Below are 21,715 nucleotides of genomic sequence, written 5' to 3' on the forward strand. Positions count from 1 at the left end.
GTGAGTCTGTTAAAGGTGTACGTATTTTTCATTTTTAAAGTTTACAGTCAAATATATTTTGACTGTATGAATCAATAATAGTGCTTGTTAACTTAATTCATATCCTTCGTGAACATGGTGAAATAGTGATGCATATGCCTGTGGCCTTTACGCTTATCTCAGGGTTGAGATGCAAAAATAAAACATCTTTGCCATATTCATGACTGATTGACCTATAACCAGTGTCTATCCTCATTTTTCTATCCTTCCTTTTCTCTTCTTCCTCCTCTTTTCCCCTTCCTCTTTTTTTATTCTCTTCTTTATCTGTCTAGTTTTTCTCCAGTGTCAATAAAGTCAACATTAGCTCACTTGAAAATCACAATTTGAGAAATCTTTCATTTTCTTAAGTTTATAGGTTTATTATAAAGAATATTACAAAAGATATCAACGAATAGATGCATAGGACAAAGTATGGGGAAGGGGTAAGAGCTTCCGTGTCCTCCCCTGGATGTGTCACCATTTAGGAACCTCCATGTGTTCAGCTATCTGAAAGCACTCCTAACCATGTCTTTTTGGGTTTCTGTGGAGACTTCATTATATAGACGTGCTTGATCAAACCACTGTCCCTTGGTGATTAACTTAACTTTTAGCTCCTCTTCCCTCCCTGGAGATTACAAGGGGGCTCAAAATTCCAAGCCTCTACAATGCCTCAGTGGTCTTTCTGTTGACCAGCTCCCATCCTGAAGTTACCTAGGGGCTGCCAGCCTTCAGTCCATCATTAGCAGGCAAAAAGACATCACTGGGCCTGGCATGGTGGCTCGCATTTGGAGTCTCAGCACTTTGGGATGGTGAGGTAGGAGGATCACTTGAAGCCAAGTGTTTGAGACCAGCATGGGAAACATAGCAGAATCCCATATCTACAAAAATTAAAACAAAAACAAAAAGATATCACTTAGGAGATTCCAAGGATTTTAGGAATTGTAGGACAGGAAACTTGATCAGAGACCAAATACATATTTTACATATTTTACAATAACACTGTCCCCACCCAACCCCTCCTTTGAGCCCTTATCCCTTATATTAAAGGGATATAAATATCAAAAGATGTTTTTATATTTATCATTAGCCTAGTCTACCACATTATATGAATGTCTCCCAGGGTGAGGACACTGAGGTTGGCAGGTTTCACTTCCATCAAAAGCAAGAGTGGTTTTGGCAAACATGTAGCTTCACCCACTCAGAAACTTGTATATTTGATCTAAGAGACAATCTCTTGCTCTGAGCCTCTTTCAAGGTGTTAATGTAATATTAGATTGCCCTGAATTCATAACCCATTTATTTATCCCTTTACCTTCAGGTAATATTTATTCTTTTGATTAATACATTTGGAAGGGATATTGGAAGCACCACCATGCTGATCTAGATTACAGGCAGCAGTTCCAGTGTGGGTAGTGCCTCCTTCTCAGTCCACTCCCGTTTAGGTAGGGTAAGACTACATAGGTGTCAAACTAGTGGCTTATTTTTACCACCAGGCAATATAACTTCATTTGGTGTTAACTGTATTTTTGCACATCCCACCTCCATCAAGCCTTTAGGAATTCTGGCATAAGGTTTAAAAATAGAGTTTCTTGCTTAGGAATAATCTCTGCTTCTACTTGCACTTGCAGCTCTGACCTTAGGATCACTGCATCAGGTAAAGGAAAGACAAAAAGTTGAGGTGATATGAGAAGAAAGAAATAAAACAAGAAGTATAACATTTATATCAGCATACTCCTTCTTTGTTAAGAATTGCATAGTAATACCAGCATCCTTCCTCACCCCTTCTTCCCCAGATCAACCAGAAAAATGAAGGAGACATTCCATGAGCACATATACTTGTGAAGGCTTGTAAGCCATACCTTCAGGTTTTTATCTCCACCTACCTTAGAAAACCAGTTTTAATTGCCTGTTCCACTTCTCTATCAATTACTCTGAGGAGATCTCTCTGCCCATTGGTGGACACTATGGGCTGTTGTGTGTTCCTTACTTCCTTGCTTTGAAGAAATGACAGTCAGCTGTCCAAATTCGTGCAATAGTTTCTGTTCTAGTTTGTTTTTTTGAGATGGAGTTTCGTTCTTGTCGCCCAGGCTGGAGTGCAATGGTGTGATCTCAGCTCACTGCAACCTTCGCTTCCTGGGCTCAAGTGATTCTCCTGATTCAGCCTCCCAAGTAGCTGGGATTATAAGCATACGCCACCATGCCCAGCCGATTTTTTTGTTTCATGTTGGCCAGGCTGGTCTCGAACTCCTGACCTCAAGTGATCTGCTCGCCTAAGCCTCCCAAAGCGCTGGGATTATGTTCTAGGTTGTGTTTTTTGTTTCTTTTTTTAATATAGCACTCTGAGCATTTGCATATTCCAAATAAGCATAGCCCAGTCCAGAATCAGTGTCCATTCTTGTCAAGAGCCATTTGTAGTCCCTAAGGGCTACCAGCATCAGTCTCACTTGCCAGGTTTTTTCAGTATCTTCCTACCAGAAAATCTGCTCCAGAACACTGGCAGTCTCTGTCTCTCTTGCTGACAAACAGAACAGTTCTTACTGGCATTTAGACTCAGTCCATCTCCGTATTGCTGCAGTAGCCCCATATCCACTTGTTTCGTGGACCAAGGTGGCCACTCAGATGAGCACATGGGGATATCTGCTTGTCAATTTCGGTCACTATCTGAACTTGGAAGGGCATTCTTCTCATGGGTATCCACATGTCCTAACTTATTGTGCCCCTCAAATTTCCCTAGTGCTGTGCCCCTTATGAACATCCCTTTAAAAGGCTAGATTTCCACTGTCTGACCATGTGGTCAGGTCATTGGCCACTGCCCACAAGTTAGTAAAAACCCAAACACAAGGGCTTTTACCACTGTTCAATTCTTCCACCACCACTCAGAAAAAAGCATGCAATTCAGCCCACCAAAATGATTCAATTTTACTTTCCTTGTTTAGAGTGGCACCCTTCCAAATAGAATACTGTCCATTCACCCCAGAAGTGCCATCCACAAACTAAGCAGCTGTTTGTCAGTCAGTGGAGGGCTACTCATAAGAAAAAAGGGGCTCCCTGCTTGTATGGATCTCCTGTTTCCACTTCCCAAGTAGCATGATCCTTATCATTTCTATTGTATTATCGAGTTTTTCTGGGAAGCACTATTCCCATTAGAATGTTTCTCTGACATCACCTGAGACACCATGGTTATTTCAGATGCCAAGATAATTTTATGTCCTTCAGTAGATGAAGACATGCATAGGCCAAGGTACAAGAAAGGACACATAGCTTCCACACCCTCCCCTGGGTGAGACACCCTCCAGGAACCTCCACTTGTTCAGCTCTCCAGAAGCTCCAGGTATCTGTTATCTTTAACTTTCATTTGGTTATTTTCACAAATTTTCTTATCTTTAAATTTTTTTGTGTTGAGGGGTACTTGAGGAGTAGGTCTCATTTGTGACCTATTTTTAGTTTTAAAAATAGAACTTTTCTTAATAAAGAGTACACTGGGAAGCCTTACTCCATTTTGGATGGAGAAGGTCATAAGAGACTATCACTCTCACTCTAGTAACTCAAACAATTTAAATTGCATCATTACAGTTTATTCTTGAATCAAAGACAGCTGAGGGTGGAAAGAAACTAAATTTAGGAAGTGGCAAGATGCTCACAAGAGAGAAGTCATCCACTGCTGTGCTCATCCCTGACTGAACAGAGGGAAATAAGGCTTCCTTAGTAGTACAAGCTAGGGGAAAATCAGCATATGGTCCAGCGTGACAGCGCTACACTCCCCTATCCCCAGCACTTTCCCACAGGTTTCAGTGAGTGCTGGGAGTACTGGCCCCCCAGTGGAGGCAGCCTATGAGATCTGAGCGAAACTCCTGTTGGTACTCTGTGCTTCCAGCCAAGGAAGACAAAAGGAAGAATGAACTGAGAGGAATCTCTTTGAGGAAATATTTGCCTTCACAAAGCATGGTCTGCTTTACAGTTATAACCACCCTCTCAGGGCCAAGCATGGGGCAGCAGGACTGAAAGAGAGCTCCCAAGGTTCGGGAAGTAGGGGCAGGGGTATAGATCAAAGAGAACATCCCAGTGACCTAAAAATAATGTCAATCAGGCTCTAAAGAAGTGACAGATTTCTCACAATTCATAAGGCAGGGAGCTCACCTGTGAAATATTTACACGTTGCTGGAAACTCACCAGTGTTCAGATCCCAAGCCCCGCTGAGGGAAAAGTCTTGATCCTATAGTCAAAATGGGGTGAAACTGAATTGAACTAAAGCTGCAACAAAGTCCAGAGATGGCCCAACTACAGAGCATACTGTCTCAACCTCCATTTTGACCTGATAAGAAAATAGGTGTGTCTCTTTGTAAAGAAGGAAGTAATAATAACAATAATAGTAGTAATAGTAATAATGAAATCACAATTTAATGAAAGATATATTATTTCTATATGAAACACAGAATAACATATTTTGTCTCTTTATTCTTTTCTATGATTTATATTATATTCTCTTCTATTATTAGATAAATCCTACTGGATAATTGACATATAAGAACATAAGTACTGAATTGCATGAGATATGCATGAATGCTTATCTAGAAGCTAATTTTGTTATATATCAAAACAGAAGAAATAAGAGTGTAAAATAATCTTGGTATAAATTTTAAAAAGACCATTGGTTATCAAATGTAAATGTAAAAATTTAATTTTTTGCTAATAATCCTTTATTCTTGATTATTCCACTAGCTTGATGAGCATTCAAATAAAAATAAATGCCCCAAGTGAAAAGGAATAGGGCTCAAACATTTTTCACATACTATTGTTCAGTCTGTTTTAACATAGGTTCATAGATTTAGATTTTGTATCCTACAGGCTATACTAACAATTTTCCACAGGACTTACTGAAGGCCAAGGATAATATATTTACATTACTGAGGAATGTATAGGAGAAAAAAAGGATTTTTAAAATCCTCTTTCTACTCTTTCTCCCTTCCTTTCCTCTCTTTTCCTCCCTTCCTTCCCTCCTCATCTTCCTCCTCCTCCTTCTTCTCCTTCTAGTAAGTATAAATGCAACACATATTCTTGGTAATATGTTTGAATACACAGAATGATAGAGAAAACTAGAAATAATCCATAGTTCCATTAACTAGAGACAACAACCATTAACATAATTTTTCTTCCTATTATTTTTCACAATGAGTGTTGCCTGCATCTTTGAACCTTAGGCTATTATTTTTAATTGTCTGAAGGCAAAGGACAAGATGAAGGTGAATGGCAGAAATAATAAATGGAAAGAAACTGGGTTCTTGGTATTGCTGAGCCAACAGATTAGCCAGCTTTGAAATTTTTTTTTATAGTTTGTAAGTATAGGCATATTTTATTGTTATTTAAGCCTTTGTGAGTTAGGTTTCTGTTGCTTGCACCACATTCTCTTAGAATGCATGTGCTTCTTCCTTATCCCAAGCATCCACTCAATTTTGTTGTTATTGTTGTTTGAGAGGGAGTCTCGCTCTGTCACCCAGGCTAGGGTGCAGTGGTGTGATCTTGGCTCACTGAAACCTCCGCCTCCCAGGTTCAAGTGATTCTCCTGCCTCAGCCTCCTGAGTAGCTGGGATTAGGATTACAGGTGCCTGCCACAAAGCCTGGCTAATTTTTGTATTTTTAGTAGAGATGGGGTTTCACCGCATTGGCCAGGCTGGTCTCTAATTCCTAACCTCAAGTGATCCACCTGCCTCAGCCTCCCAAAGTGCTGAGATTACAGGTGTGAGTCACTGCACCCAGCTGCATCCACTCAATTTTAATTGTCAGCTCCATCATCAGACAGTGTTCTGCAGTATTAGCAGATATCAGAATCACCTGGAGGTCTTGTTAAACCACAAATTGCTGAGCCCATCCTATAGTTTCTAATAGGTCTTGGTTGAAAATTTACACAGGTAACTCCAATATGTACTGTTGGTCTAGGAACCACCTGTTGAGAATCACTCATTAATGTTAGGAAACTCAGGAAAGAAGTACAATTTTAGTTGCCAAGACTTTTGAAGACACAACGATCCTAATAATGGGCCTTCCTCACTCTGAAAACTATTTTTTTTTTGGCGGCGGGTGCGGGGGGAATGGAATGTTTCTGATATGGTTTGGATCTGTGTCTCCACCTAAATCTCATCTTGAATTGTAATCCCAATGTGTCAAGGGAGGGACCTGGTGGGAAGTGATTGGATTATGGGTGTGGTTTCCCCAATGCTGTTCTCACGATAGTGTGTGAGTCTCACGAGATCTGGTGGTTTTATAAGTGTTTGGCAGTTCCTCCTTCAATTAACTCTCGCACTTGCTCTCTCGCCTGCCGCTGCGTAAGACGTGCTTGCTTCCTCCTCGGCTTCTGCCATGATTCTAAGTTTCCTGAAGCCTCCTAGCCATGCTTCCTATTAAGTCTGCAGAACTGTGAGTAAATTATACCTCTTCCCTTGATAATCACTCAGTCTCAAATAGTATTCTTTATAGCAGTGTGAAAAGAGACAAATTCATTTTCTCTTCAGTTGTGGATTATAAGAAGCTTATAATCTGATGATAAAGGATAATTGAGGCATAATGAGTAATGGCTGGGAGAAATCTTATTTAGTGCTCTGGGGGTTATGTGTGTGTGCACTCAGTAGAGTCCTGGGTTACTTCAGGGACCTAGAGGATGATAGAAAAGGAAAAAAAAATCCTGCAATTCAATTGAGTATATTTACACATATGCCCTCTCTCTCTGTTTATTCCCAATCCATACCCCCAAATATCAATATATCTATTCACCTGACATGCAGAAAACAAATGCACTTCAATTTATCCATGAATGCATATCTCTCGGCTCTTTTCAACAAAGGATTTCTTTGTAAAAAATAAAGGATATGTAGACAATTTTTGAAATTTTCTATTAAGTTAGGAGAAAAAAACCCCACAATATTGGTGTGTGTGTGTATACGCCTTTCTGTAGATCCTTTAGGAAACTAAAATGTAAGATGGAAAACAATCTGAATTCATCTCTCATGATGTGGTATTGGGTCCATTTATTGTTGTTTTCTGTACTTTTTCAATGTTATTCAATTCTATCCATTTTATCTTTGGTAACAACTTCAATACACATTCTTCATAAAGGTAGTTAGAGTAATACTAAAAATGCACAAGTCACGTCACAATAAGGCAACTCGTCAGGACCTGAGGTAATTCACTGGCATGTTCTGTCTGTGGAAAGGAAACTATTATTGGTTTTGACAGATTGGCTGGCCCTATGCAAAATTCATATCCAAACTCTGTTTAAAATCCAAGTGAGTTGTCCAAACATTAATCACTGAGGTTAGATGAAGGCTTACTTCATCAGTATTCAGCACTTTGCCTTAAGATGAAAGCAGGGAAGAAATCTCCTCGGGTGGAGAGGAAATAGTCTTATCTGAGACCAAAGACTGACATCATTTGCTCATACCTAACTCCCATTGACTTCAATCAACTTCAACTTCCTATCAGAAAGAATTTTGCTACAGGTTAAAATTTTGAGCTTCACTAATAGTATTACAAGAGGATCAAGGCTTGTAATAATGAGTTTAATATCTTGGATGCAGAAGGAATAATTGGTTTCTGGCAAGTATTTTAAATGTTATTGGCTTAGTGAATTTTATTTTTATTATAGATTCTAAAGTAGATATATATATGCAAAGATACCTAAAAGGGGTGCACAATATTATTTCAGTGTTGCATAAAATATTTCAAATTATTCGTTGAAGGAATTTGGCATACTTGTCAAAATAAGCAATATGTATTGTGATTAATTTGATTTTAACAAGAGCACCAGGTTTTTAAATTTGGCCTGTTTGATCATATTTGTTTCTTTCCTCTATCTCCCCTTTGTCAATCCTTAAAGTGAATTACAATAATATTATTATTTCATATAGTTAAGTTATTGTATGCCAAGTGTGTATGGCCCAGTACAGGGTGGATAGTTTCTTTATAAATGTTTGAGAGAGAGAACATTCATTCTTTCCTTACATTACTCATATATAAAAAACGCAAGGCTTAGAGACATAAAGTAATTGCCCAAGCACCAACAGCTTATAAAAATATTCATAAGCCCACAACTCATGTCTATTGAATCTTGGTTTAATGCTACTGTTATGTAGTATTTTCAGTTCTTAACACAATTATTGGGATGAATTTTATTATTTATTTGCTTTTAGGATCCATAGTGGTCAAATGAACTGATCACGATCACATGTTTATTCACTGACATCTACAATTTCAATTTGACTTGTTGGCTTTAAATATTGTATTTGACTAAATGCTCCTTTTAGACATCATTTTTAAAGGCTACATAATGTTCCTCTAGGTATATGTACCAGAGTTGTCAAACCATGTTTCTGTCTGGAGAATTTCAACACCTTTTAGTTTCTTCTTAGTAAACCACAGTTGCTAATTATAATAAATGAAATCCTTCCCTTCCCCCACCTCTGTTTTATGTGTGTGGTGGGGGAAGGGGATATTTTAACCATCACCTACACAGCACTGTTCTAAGTGCTTTATAAATCTGATCTTATTTAATTTTCATAAATGACAGTGAGGTATATCCTGTAATTGTTCTAACTTCACTGTTGACAAAACTGGGAGATGCAGTACCACAGCTAATACAGAACAATCTCCAAATTTCTAATCAAGCCCTCTAGACCCAGTCTATGCTTTTAACCATTACTCTGTGCTGCCTAGTCTAATCGTAGATCATATAAAACTTTTCATTGAAAAGTTCCAGACACTAAAATTGTGTTTTTCTGTCTTCATAGTATTTATAGGAAGGTGATTTAAATTCCAGGAGGGTTTCATAGTGAACTCCATGATGTCAAAGATAATACTTAATTCAAAAATATCTATGTAGGTGCCAGAATTTCTACTGTTAATTTTTCCTTGGTATTATGGCTTTCCAAAATGTTAACGTGAATGAGTTTATGAGATAAACTTGCTTCATGTAGTACAGACAACAAAGTATATATAGGGAAAGTAATCTAGAAAGAAAAAAGGAAAACTGTAAGAAAAGTAAGGTTTACCTCCTTCTGCATCACATTCATGAGAGTTTTCTCCTTCTTTGACAAATTCTTTATCTTGAACATTTCCTGTTGACTAGACCTTTTCTCCTCTTTTCAAAACTGAGGGTATGAGCTTTCAAATCAGGCAGGTGGAACCAAAGAATGTATTAATGGCCCAATCCCACATTTCTCCTTCTGGCTTACAGGGAAGTGAAGCCTGTGGAGAAGTGGTAGTAAGCTGCCTCAGCTTCCCACTCTGAATCTGTTTGGCTGTAATCAGTCTACTCACTGGGCATATTTCTGTATCGATTTTAGAACATATTCAAACACTGTTCGGCAGAGAGGTCTTCTACAAGTCCTACTTTCCCTGTGTCTCATTTATTCTATAGTATCATCAGTAAATGTTTAACCTGGCTGTGGTGTTTACTGAGGCCACCTGTGGTCAAAGAACAAGAGAGAAGTTGCTGAAGATAGTGATGATTCTGAACAAGTTAATTTGTCTCCAACCTGCTCATATTTTAGGGTTTGTGAAGCTATCTTATCACATATTTTTGTAACATACATGCTCTTTTGTTTTTGTTGCCTTTATTTGTTTTTTGTTTTGCAACTTTAGTTCTGTTTTTATGGGGGAGGGGGTTGGATAGATAAACCAAAAAATGACTGTTCTCCTTTTTTTCTGTGCTTGCCTGCCTTTTATCCAGTTCCCCCCAAAGTATTCAGTAGACCTTGCAATGTGTGCATCAGGCTGTAGTTTTCTGTTAGCCTTTCCCTTGCTCTGCACAACACAGAGCCAGTCAAGAGGTACAACCCTACATCTTGTGAGCCTCCATCCCTCCACAATACTCCAGCCACACTAGTCTTCTTTTGGTTTGTTGAACATGCTAAATTCTCTTATGTCAGGGCCTCTCCTCATGTTTTTTCATACTTTTGTAACTTTTTTCCCCTAACCCTTCACATGATGATTGTCTCTCAATCCCTGGGTGTTTGCTTTCCATTGCAAGAGGCTCTTCGCCATTACCAGAAATCTGGGCACCAAGCTACAAACACATCCAACAAGATGAGATTTGTTTTACTGCAACTTTAGAAACCACTGAAAACATATCTAGAAGAGAACCTTTAGTTTCAAATACCACCTGACAGCTTTATCCTAGAAGGTAAAATGAAGGATCCAAGACTGACTGAGTAAAGACCACAGCAAAGTCTTTAAGAAATGGCATGAAGCACAGGAAACATAATAGGAATACTGGTAAAAATTGAGAAACTGCTAAACTTACACTTACTGTAGGAGGGCAAAGATCCTTACTTTGTTTACGGTTATAGTTTGGCAATGCCTAGCATAAAAGCCCTCCTTCACTTTATCATACCTTATGTCCCATGAACTTTTCATATAGTTCCCTAGGATATATATAAAAGCCTAGTAAATATATAGGTAAAAACTTACGGATTTATACATCTCTGGGAGTTGTGGGGATTATGAATAAAATAATCATTCCTCCTTAATGGTAAATATGATGTGAAAAATTCTAAAACCTTAAAACTGAACTAATAATGTACAGTTTTTACTTTTCAAATGTTTGTCTCCTTTCAGTTATAATACTCTATTTACAGTGACTTCTCATATTTTAATAATGTCCGGTATATTTAAATCTCAAAATTTATATTTTACCTTGTTTTCTCTTACTGTTCCTGCTTTCAGAATGTGAACACTTGTTGAAATTAAACTAGAGGCTTATTTACTTGTCAGTAGGAAGGCCTCCTAGCTGAATTGTTTCAAAACAATTTCTGGAAATGTAGGTGGGTGCAGAAGTGGGATCTTGAGTTCTACTCTTGGAATCCATAGAACAGCTGTGTAAAGGAGTGAGGTAAAGTCACTCAGCTTCTGGCTGGTACATACTCTCGTCATGTCTTCCCGCATGTAGATATTTCAGTAAATGGAAGAAGCCATGTTTCAAAGTATTAATAGTCCACAACCTAATTTTCATCATATTGGCTGGCTTCTTCTCACTCTTCAGGTTTTAGTCCGTTCTTCAGGTTCTTCCTCAGCAAGATCTTCCCTTACCTAATTTCAATCCAAAATATTTGTTGACAAATATTCATTATAGCTTTATTCATTTGTAGTTTATCTACTATACTATATCATCCAGAAGAGCAAAAGTCTGTTTTTTTTCTGTTTCATTATATCTCTAGCACTGATACTAGGGAAGCTGAATAAATTATTAGGAGAACACCAGATGTAAGTCTTGATATTTTAGCCCAAATCTGACATCCAGCTTCAGCTTCAAATTCACCCTTAATATATACAATTTTTATTGGTCAAATATACCTTCATAAAGCTGTAAAGAAAAATGAGAAATTCAGCCTTAGGCTGAGGAAGGCTGAAGAGCTAAATGACAAACCCTCTGTATCATTTTTCACATCCCTAAATTTGTTCAAGATAATGATAGTTTGATCATGTAGATTAACATGCCACTTAATTGGCATTAGACAGTGGCAAGTATGCCATTTTTATGTCAGTTGCTGTTTTCAGGAAATATATTCTTTATTTTGAGGAATTAATATCTTTGAATGATATATCACATTGCCTGAGCACCTAGGGGCCATTCTTTTATACTTCTCTGGATATTTAATTACTTCAGTTCATGTAAAGTTTTTCTACCAATTTTTACCTCACAATCTTCAGTGTCCTGCTTATAGTTGAAGTACAAATATGAATTATTCTCCATTTGCCTCTGAATTCCAACAAGCTGATTTATACTTACTTGGATACATTAAGTTTGGGATGGGGTTCAGGAATATGCCTTTTTAATATGCACCACACAGTGGCTTCTCATGAAGAACTTTTGGGTGATGATTGGCTGCTGCTAATACTTACCTGACTTTTTTCAATTTTTAAAGTATTTTATTCATCTAGAGAGGGGTCCTATTATCAAAAATGAGTCTCAGTCAACAGTTGCTCCATTTGCTCAAAAACAATCAGGAAAAGTTTCTTGTGTGCAGCCTCAATTCAGGAAAGGCCAGATTTTCAAACAAGGGCAAATATGTGTTTGAACTGGCAATCTGAGTTGTTTTCATGGATCCAACCTGAACAGAGAATAGCAATATGATTATCATAATAGGTTGGCAATCATCCTCTAGATGTGTAAGCTATGTGGGATGCCATAGCTTCATAATTCAGGAAGAAATAGGGTTTGTGATCAGATTGAGTGGGATGAAGCATGTTATACACGACTGCGAATAGGCAATTGATTTCAGAGGCAATTGGTACTACAACCTGCAGATGGTTATTATCCCAGGGCAAGAACTGCCTGCCTTCTGCCATGGGTTTAAGCAGCCATGAACATATGGCTAAAGACAACTAGCTCCCATTGTTCGCCTGACAAGACACAGTTCTGAGTAGAGATAATGGCCCTGGAAGTCTAGTTCCTTTGCAGGTTTTTTGTGGTTAAGACTGATCATTAATGACATTGCCCAAATTATCTCCAGCTTCTACTCTTGCCTCCTCAGTATTGCATCTTATATTGAATAAGTCAATGCCTAATGACTGTACTATTATTCATTTTCAAGAAGTTGAACCAAAAATACTTTGCCATTAATAATTAATAATGTTTACTGCCAACTATTTTCTTATTTGGCTTAGTTTTGAATTCACTGAAAACCGCCACTTCTCTGAATTCATAGCTCTAAATTTTATGAAAAACATGTTTGAAAATTGTTACCAGCTTAGCCTTACATCAAAAAAACAAAAATTATCTATATGAAAATGAGTCATTAATGAGTATGGAAGTCTGGAAAAATAGTAGGACAGAAGACTGAGAACTGTAAATGTGTAGAAAGTAGGGCTGGATAAATTCTAAATTTTTTTTCCATTCATACATTCTATAATACTGTGATTGTAGGACTTGATTGCTTTGTTTTGCTTGTTAGCAACCTAAATTTTCGTATCATATCATATGCTTATCAAAGCAGGCCTAATAAAATTTCTTTGTTATTGTAATGCCAAAGGTTCTTGCCTTAGCCACGCCAAAGATTTGGTGTGGCCGCAGCCCGCGGTGAGAGAGAGACACGGATAGGACCGAGAGAAAATTGCTGTAGGCTTTATTGAGCAGAGTGACAGCACAAAGCTTCCACAGCATGGAAGGGGTCCCGAACAGGTAGCCAGTGTTAGATTCTTTGACCATCTTTTAAACTCTTTAACGCAGGAAATACGTGCGGTGGAAAGATGTTACCAGAGCGAGAAACAAAGACAATTAACATGTCTCAGATCTTTAGGAAAACTGGAATTGTAACTTAAGTTTTATCTACTTTATGACTTTGCAGCGGCATGGCAAAGGAGACAGGATCTCACAGGATTTTACAAATTGTGTATAAAAGGAATCGGAATTGGGAGCATAGATAAGGTCTGCTGGTCACAGAAAAATGGGCTTTTAACATTCCTTTTAGTTTCAGGGGAAGGGGAAGGGAGAGAGGACACAGAAAAGCTTACAACAAATTTTTTGCTGTTTATAGCTTTCTTGGGGAAGAAAACACATGAACAAATCCTGGTGTTAGGAATATTTTAAGCACATATCTTTCAATATTATTCATCCAGGACCAAAGTAAGTCCTGATGCAGGAAATAAGTGAGTTTCACAGCTCTCTGAGCCCCTGTTCAACCCAGGAAGCCCAGCTGGCACCTCCTCTCATTGTGTTCTTTTTCTAATGCCTATTATTGACTAGATAATTCAATCAGGAAAAGCAATACTTTGTTTCTGCTGAGCTATATTCTTTTCTTATTGGTTCTGATCTGAAGGACCAAAATAAATTTTTTTTTTTTTTTTTTTTTGCTTCCTGCCAGTTGTTTTACTTTATTTTCCATTTGATTCATCACATTCTTGAATTAATTTCTTCTTTGTTCTGTTTGGTGCATTCTGCTCTGATCCTCTATTTCTTGAAAATATTTAACCAGGTAACAACTGAAAAAGGAAGTTCATGATTTACGTCTATCGCCTGTACCTCAGAATTTTACCATCTCCTATTTTCTCATTGCATCATGTAGTCGAAGCCTTCCTGACATCAAGGCTGGTACCACCAGTGTTTCTGAGTCATTGGATTTGCTCCAGTCCTCTCATATAGACTGAACAGGAAATCATTACAAAGTCTTCACTGCTTCTTATGTTCTCTTGCTGGGGACAACTTGAGTGTGAATGTGGTCAGTTTCCTGAGTACAAATGTGCTGTCAAAACTCAATTATAAAAGATGAATACCTGATTTCAACCTATATCCCTTCCCCACCCCAATACTGTTTTAATTGAAAGCACCTTTGCAAAAATTATAACAATGAGGAAATCATGACAGTGAAAGAGATCTTACTTAACTGACTCTTTCTCCTAACCTCTGAGTTGCCCCTTGTTCATTCCTGAACATGGGCACATGGGCTGAACTAAGTTTGAGAGAACCTTAGTTTAGTTTAACTTTGAAACAAATATGGTAACAGCCCTTTCTGAAACAAAATCCCTTGTTTCCTGGGGACCAGACTGTCTTTGTAAGTCTAACAAATTAGCCACAAGATTAGAAATTACAGTTTAGAAGTCATGTAGCCAGAGGCCACAAGATTCTCATCTCCTCAATTGCTACTAGATATAACATCACTGTTGTAAAACCTAAGATGGGTGCTTGAGATTTTTTAGACTCTGCATTCTGATGCATTCGTTGGCATCACCCAAAGCCAGTCATCTGACTCAACCAGTTGTGGTATTCCATCCAGGAACAGAAGACAGCAAAAAGAACCCACTTTGGCTCCCTATGACTTCATTTCTGAGACAACCAATCAGCACTCCCCACTCCCTGGCTCCCTACTTGCCAAACTATCCTTAAAAACCCCAGTCTCCAAATTTTCAGAGAGACTGATTTGAGTCATAAAGCTCTGGTCTTCTGTTCAGCCAACTCTTCATGAGTTAAACTCTTTCTCCATTGCAATTCGTTTGTCTTGATAAATTGGCTCTATCAGGGCAGCAGGCAAAGAGAACCAATTGGGCAGTTAATGCTAACATAAAAGTATCTGGGGAAGAAAACTTAATTTTTCTCTGATATTACCTAAAAAGCTAAAAAATAAACCCCGAATATACTTACTGATTAGTATCCATACAGCAGCAACTACTTTTTCATCTACCACTGGTAACCTACCTAGGTTTGCTGTTTGTCCAGCAAAAAGCAAAATATGTATCTAAGAACATAAATAGCTGCTTTGCTACTTATTTTTCTTCCTTTTTTCCCACCCCCTTGCTTTGTTACTTACTGATCTCCAAAACGTGGAGAAATTAATTTCTGATTAGAGATTTTAGGGGTGGGAGGGACTTTCATATACAAAATGTATTTCTACTGCAAATTAAAGGATAAATAAAATTTGAGAAAGATGAAAACAGTAAATATGGAGACAGAAAATTCCAGATAGAAGATTCTAGAACAGGGTTCCCTAACCTCCAGGCCACAGAGCGGTAGCATTAGGAACCAGACCGCACAGGAGGAGGTAAGCAGTGGGTGAGCATTGCCACCTGAGTTCCGCCTCCTGTCAGATCAATGGTGGCATTAGATTCTCATAGGAGTGTAAACCCTGTTGTCAGCTGTGTATGTGAGGGATCTAGGTTGCACGTTCCTTATGATCTGAGGTAGAACAGTTTCATCCTAAAACTATCTCCCCAATGTAGTTTTTCGTGGAAAAATTGTCTTCCACAAAACCAGTCCTTCATGCCAAAAAGGTTGGAGACTTCTGCTCTAGAAGACAGTCTATGAATAGAAATGGAATGCTATGCCATATGCATCCAGATTAGTGAGTACAATCTTAAACTATACAACATAATCAAGGAATTTATAATCAGTGAAAAAAGCCTTATTCTTTTGAATTAATTCTTCATTATAAGAAAATGAACAAACCAAGTGATATTGGCAAATGATTTCAGGGAGAAGTCGATGTCGACCAAAACAATCTCACAAGAACTTTGTGGATGTCTTAAGCCAGTCTTGAATGATGGGTAAGTTGAGGATGGGTTATAGCAGATAAAACCATAGAACTATTTTCCTCTCTTTTTCGTGATCTATATATCCCCTAGGATTCTTCATGAAATATAATACTTTATGGTCAAATACATTTTAGAAACACTTTTACTCATCCCTAATTAATAATCTCCATGAAATTTGGAATATTTTAATATAAAAACATGCCAGAGAAAATTAACTTTTTCATCTTTAATATAGTGGTTACTTAATATGTTTGTTTATGCAACCTTCTCCTCCTAATAACTAGTTCTGAGAAACTTTGGAAAAAGCCTCCCTACACTAGATAGCAGAAGCTGTGCAATTAGAAAGAAAAGCTCATAAGAGAAAATAAATTGTAGAGTAAGACAAAACAACTTGTACCACACATATTTTACCTGGGCCACCTGAATTTTCATTGCCAGAGTCTTACCACTGGCTTTAAAGAAAATGTGATCAATTCTTTCTGTGGTTTGTCATCTTCCCCATTATGAGTTAATGACAAATGAACCCCTGTGCTTAGGAATGTTATCTCAAATTTTGAACTATAACCTTTTACAAGCAGCCATAGTCAAATATTGCAAATGTCTCAAACAAGGCAGCTAGTCTAATGGTAGAGATTAATGTCATTTCCTTATGTCTGGAAATCATTAAATCATGACACTAAAACTCTCCAGAGAAAAAAACTTTATTGGATACTGTTAACAATTGGCATAGCAGTAGAACTCCAAGGGGGGTCTTAATTAAGGATACATGCAACTCCCATAACTCTGGAAAAGTTTTGCAGCCAGAAACTTCAAGAGAAGGATTCTTAGGAATACTCAAGTATCAGGCAGTCATTCAGTTGAGATCTTAAAATCAAGTGGACAATGGCATGGGGTAGATAGCATCCACCCAATACCCACAAAACAAGATCCAGATGACCAAACAAAATGATTTGTAATGCTTATCTTCTAGATTTGTAAATTTATCTTTCTTCTATGTTGGCTTATGGTTTTAGCATGTTAATAGATACCTGTTATTTTTTAAGTATGATAGCTATAAAGATCCTATCCTTAATTTGCTTTGTGAACCCTCAGTCATACTGTGGTTTAAATTGCACACCTGATTTCAATTTTCTCATGATTTTGCTAAAACATGCAACCAAACCCACTATTGGTTTTGTATTCATATTCTTCTGCTAACAAATGAGTTTAAAACTCTTTAACATCACATACATAGAAATGAAGATTACAATTTCTACATGAACAGCACTATGGTACCTTTTGTAGGAGCTAGTTTTTGAAAGCAAACTCACACAGAAGTAGAGCTGGAGAACAGATTCAAATGCTCTTTCAATTTTACAGACAGTACAAGGAAGGCTCACTAACTAGGCTCAATCCCTAGCTCCTTTGATTGAGATATAGCCAATGAGATCTCTTCTCCAAATTTTATCACTTGACACTGGAACACAAATTTGATGAGTGGGTGCAAAATATTATAATACTATTCAATAATTGCATAGGGTTCTTTTCATCTAAAAATTACCAGTTGATCAATAGTAAATATACTTTCTTTGCAACACAAAAAGCTATTAGCTACTAATAACAGGGTAGGTAGAGATGGATATCTATAATCAAGGTGATTCCGGATATAAGCTAGGGCATATTTTGGCCCTTCATATTCCTGTCTATGGAAAAACGAGATCCAAAAGTGATTTAATTAAACAATTATAAAAAATGAGCCACACAACTTATTTGCAATAACTTTAATGCCATAAGGGAAATTTTGCTCTGCTTTCTTTTGCCCCAAAGTCGCTTCATTTTATGCTTTACAAGAAGCCTGAAAATTAGGATAATATATCAGGAAATGGTAAAAGTACTAACAATGTTACTAATTCAATAACATTTCTTGCCTAAGAGGTTCATGCATTTGTAAGGTTGGCAATTTAAAATAAATTTTCGTTCAATATAATATTAGTTACTTGGTGTGCAACATATGTTGCCTTAGGAAAAAGTTTGTATTTGTACCACTATATACCTCTGTGATATCATTAGTATTACTAAAAATAAACACAAAACTAGAAATAAAACATAAGTTAGTAATTTGGTCAAATCTATACCATCATATTTTGTATAGGAATTTAGTATTGAGAAAAAAAATCTGTTCTTAATTAATTTACTTGTGACATCTGGCTTAGAAGTAGATTAGAGACTCTGATCATACTCTTTTAGTATTTTTCTGTTTCATTGCTAGGAAGTGTGATCTCAGATGCTACTGCATCATTTCTGCCCCATCCAAAGATCAACAACTAAGTACCCAACATAAAGAGCAAGAAAATTTGATTCTTAAAGAGATCAGAAAGGCTATGATCAGAAATTTTACTCACTAGCATGATATATAAAAGGTTATCTAGGGAGTCCTATTCCAAGGCATTACTGGATTTATTCTGGGGATGAATAAAATGTTCTAAAATTAGATGGTATTGGTAGCCACACAACCTTATGAGTATATCAACATATCACTAAACTGAATACTTCAAATGGGAGAATTTTGTTATATGGTTTATAGATCTACAAAGCTGTTTAACAATTTTTAAAAATAACAGTAAAGGGACCAGAAATGTTTTTCTGTGACTCTGTTAAACAATACTGTATCAGGCATATTTTCATATTATATCAATATTTTCGATAATATGAGACCAAACAAAAACATTTAGATATTTCCTCTAGGGAAAATTGTTCTTGGAATATAAGACTGTGCACAAACTAAAACTCTTTAAATCTCTTTAAAGATTGTATAATAAAATTAGTCTTGTTTCTTATACTTTCAACTTTTATTTTAGATTCATTGGGTACATGTGCAGATTTGTTACATGGGCATACTGCATGTTGCTGAGATTTGGGGTATGATTGATTCCATCACGCAGGTAGTGAACATGATACCCAATATTTAGTTTTTCAAACCTTGCCCCCCTTTCCTCCCTCCCACTTCCAGTAGTTTGTAGTGTCTATTATTCCCATATTTATGTCAGTGAGTACCCAATGTTTAGTTCCCATTTATAAGTGAGAATATGTGGTATTTAGCTTTCCATTCCTATGTAATTCACTTAGGATAATGGCCCGGAGCTATATTCATGATGCTGCAAAGGACATGATTTCCTTCATTTATGGCTGTGTAGTAGTCCATGATGTATATGCACTACATTTTCTTGATCCAGTCTACCATTGTTGGGCACCTAGGTTGATTCTGTGTCTTTGCTATTGTGAATAGTGCTGCAACGAACATATGAAAAATGAATGTGTCTCTTTGGTAGAATGATTTGTATTTCTTTTTATTTAAGTTCTAGGATACATGTGCTGAATGTGCAGGTTTGTTACATAGTATACATGTGCCATGGTGGTTTTCTGCACCTATCAACCCATCATCTAGGTTTTAAGCCCCACATACATTAGGTATTTGTCCTAATGCTCTCCATCCCCTTTCCTCCCACCCCCCAACAGGCCCCATTTTGTAATGTTCCCCTCCCTGTGTCCATGTGTTCTCATTGTTCAACTCCTGCTTATGAGTGAGAACATGTGGTGTTTGGTTTTCTGTTCCTGTGTTAGTTTGCTAAGGATGCTGGTTTCCAGCTTCATCCATGTCCCTGCAAAGGACATGAACTCATTCTTTTTTATGGCTGTATAGTATTCCATCTTGTATATGTGTCACATTTTCATTATCCAGTCTATCATTGATGGGCATTTGGGTTGGTTCCAAGTCTTTGCTATTGTAAATAGTGCTGCAATAAACATACTTGTGCATGTGTCTTTATAGTGGAATGATTTATAATCCTTTGGGTATATACCCAGTAATGGGATTGCTGGATCAAATGGTATTTCTGGTTCTAGATCCTTGAGGAATCGCCATGCTGTCTTCCACAATGATTGAACTAATTTACACTCCCACCAACAGTGTAAAAGCACTCCTATTTCTCTACATCCTCACCAGAATCTGTTGTTTCCAGACTTTTTAATTATTGCCATTCTAACTGGCATAAGATAGTATCTCACTGTGGTTTTGATTTGCATTTCTCTAATCACCAGTAATGATGAGCTTTTTTCATATGCTTGTTGGCTGCATAAATGTCTTCTTTTGAGAAGAGTCTTTTCATACCCTTCACCCACTTTTTGATGGAGTTGTTTGTTTTTTTCTTGTAAATTTGTTCAAGTTCCTTGTAGATTCCAGATACTAGATGTTTGTCAGATGGATAGATTCCAAAAATTTTCTCCCATTCTGTAGGTTGCCTGTTCACTCTGATGATAGTTTCTTTTGCGGCGCAGAAGCTCTTTAGTTTAATTAGATCTTATTTGTCAATTTTGGCTTTTGTTGCAATTGCTTTTGGTGTTCTAGTCATGAAGTCTTTGCCCATGCCTATGTCCTGAATGGTATTGCCTAGGATTTTTTCTAGGGCTTTTATGGTTTTGGGTTTTACATTTGAGTCTTTAATCCATCTTGAGTTAAGTTTTGTATAAAGTGTAAGGAAGGGGTCTAGTTTCAGTTTTCTGCATATAGCTAGACAGTTTTCCCAACACCATTTATTAAATAGGGAATCCTTTCCCCATTGCTTGTTTTTGTCAGGTTTGTTGAGGATCAGATGGTTGTAGATATGTGGTGGTATTTCTGAGAGCTCTGTTCTGTTCCATTGCTCTATATATCTGTTTTGATACCGGTACCATCCTGTTTTGGTTACTGTAGACTTGCAATATAGTTTGAAGTCAGGTAGCATGATGCCTCCAGCTTTATTTTGCTTAGGAATGTTTTGGTTATATGGGCCCTTTTTTGGTTCCATATGAAATTTAAAGTAGTTTTTTACTAGTTCTGTGAAGAAAGTCAATGGTAGCTTGATGGGAATAGCATTGAATCTATAAATTACTCTGGGCAGTATGGCCATTTTCATGATACTGATTCTTGTTATCCATGACCATGGAATGTTTTTTCATTTGTTTGTGTCCTCTTATTTCCTTGAGCAGTGGTTTGTAGTTCTCCTTGAAGAGGTCCTTCATGTCCATTTATAAGTTGTATTCCTAAGTATTTTATTTTCTTTGTAGCAACTGTGAATGGGAGTTCACTCTTGATTTGTCTCTCTGCTTGTCTATTATTGGTGTAGAGGAATGCTTGTGATTATTGCACATTGATTTTGTATCCTGAGACTTTGCTAAAATTGTTTATCAGCTTAAGGAGTTTGGGGGCTGAGATGATGGAGTTTTCTAAATATACAATCATGTCGTCTGCAAATGGAGACAATTTGACTTCCCCTCTTCCTATTTGAATACTCTTTATTTCTTTATCTTGCCTGATTGCTCTGGCCAGAACTTCCAATACTATGTTGAATAGGAGTGGTGAGAGAGGACATCCTTGTCTTGTTCCGATTTTCAAAGGGAATGCTTCCAGCTTTTGCCCATTCCGTATGATACTGGCTATGGGTTTGTTGTAAATAGCTCTTATTGTTTTGAGATATGTTCCATCAATTCCTAGTTTATTGAGAGATTATAGCATGAATCAGTGTTGAATTTTATAAAAGGCCTTTTCTCCATCTATTGAGATAATCGTGTGGTTTTTGTAATTGGTTCTGTTTATGTGATAGATTACATTTATTGATTTGCATATGTTGAACCAGCCTTGCATTCCAGGGATTTATATTCTTAAAAATAT

This window comes from Symphalangus syndactylus, chromosome 4 (assembly GCF_028878055.3).
Source record: "Symphalangus syndactylus isolate Jambi chromosome 4, NHGRI_mSymSyn1-v2.1_pri, whole genome shotgun sequence".
In the NCBI taxonomy this organism is placed as follows: Eukaryota; Metazoa; Chordata; class Mammalia; order Primates; family Hylobatidae; genus Symphalangus; species Symphalangus syndactylus.